The 1,479-nt window shown below is 35.8% G+C and overlaps 1 protein-coding gene across 3 annotated transcripts in view; it reads left to right on the top strand.

The window, feature by feature from the left end:
* The window catches only part of BARD1 (BRCA1 associated RING domain 1), an 82,412-nt gene that overhangs the window by 15,652 nt on the left and 65,281 nt on the right, over positions 1-1,479 (top strand). The gene's annotated exons all lie outside the window — the stretch shown is intronic.

A 1,479-nucleotide genomic window follows, 5' to 3' on the forward strand; every position in this document is an offset into this window, starting at 1 on the left:
TGTTGACCAGGATGGTCTCGATCTCTTGACCTCGTGATCCACCAGCCTCGGCCTCCCAAAGTGCTGGGATTACAGGCTTGAGCCACCGCGCCCGGCCTGAAATTTATCTTTTACTCAGCATGATGTTAGAACATCTCACATGGGTCATTTGGGAAATACTCGCTCATGGAGCTAAACAGATCTACTGAACAATGACATATTTTCAGAATTCTGAATTAATGTGTATAAAATAATTTGGGAATAGTTTATAAAATGTTACAGAATATGTAAGGTAATAGTCTGATCTGAGTACCAGTGCAGTGCAGGGCAAGTGACTTTAACTGGATCCCATTTGCTTCAAAAATGAGGTGGTGGTTCTTGATCAGTTGATTTCAGATTGTGTTTTACTAATAATTAAGTCTTGCACAAATGATTTAAATTGCCTGAGTAATCAGGTTTACATATTTTTTTTGTGTTCATATTCCAAGCTAGTAGTTAAAAACTACTAGCAAACAAATGTATAGAAGATCCTTCGCTAAAGTTGACATTTATTGACCCCCGTGATGTTTTTTGAGTCAGATGGTCACAAAACCTTCTGCCAGCTCTAGTATGGGTTATAGATTCATTTTACAACTTTTTTTGAGTTCTATTCTTTCAGGAATCATGCTAAAAGCCAAGGATATAAAAATTAGAAATGGCATAGGTTTTGTCTGAAGATAGTTTATATTATAAGAATCCCCTCTGCCTGCAGAGGATTGGGCCTAGCAAGGAATGTCCTGTAGTGCTTGGGGAAGATGTGGCTTTTTCAACTGTTATGTTACTCAGTCTTGCTGGAACCCATCTGGTGGGGCCAATGAAGGAGTAAATTTATAGAATTCTTATTCTGAAATTCACAAATGGGCTTGTGGGGGGGGAGATTTTGATTCCTTCTTTTTACATGAGTACATACATGTTTTCTTCAGATTTGCAAAAGGTTTGTAAACCCCAAAATGAGAAAAGCCCTTCTAACTATGAAACTAATGCTTAGATAACCCAGGTAATTGAGACTATAGGTTATAAAATTGTCTGAAAGAACCAAAGATCTTTTCTCAAAAGCTACTTTAAAGCCTTGAGATACTAGTCCAGAAACAAAACAAAAGGTCTTCCCCAGTCTCTGCAGTAGTTTTCGGTAATTATTTTTATGGAATATTAAGATAGAATAAGTTAGGATGCATGGCTACTATACCTTAGATATTCTATCTTTCTGTTACACCTCTGTAATCTTTAGAAGCTACAGGTTTATTTGCAGGAAAAATTATACAGACTAATGTCAGGCTACGTAAAGTTACTTCATAGCAAATTACATGAGCAATTCTAGATTTGATGTGTGTGTGTGTATTTTACTCTTTCAAACAGTATTTAACAAGTGTATTACAATTGACCTTTTAATACACTTGTTAGAATAACCTCTGCTCTATTTATTTCTGTTCAAACTGTTTAATTTTTGAAATTTAGATTCTG

The sequence above is a fragment of the Cebus imitator genome, unplaced genomic scaffold (genome assembly GCF_001604975.1).
Source record: "Cebus imitator isolate Cc_AM_T3 unplaced genomic scaffold, Cebus_imitator-1.0 Scaffold89, whole genome shotgun sequence".
NCBI lineage: Eukaryota > Metazoa > Chordata > Mammalia > Primates > Cebidae > Cebus > Cebus imitator.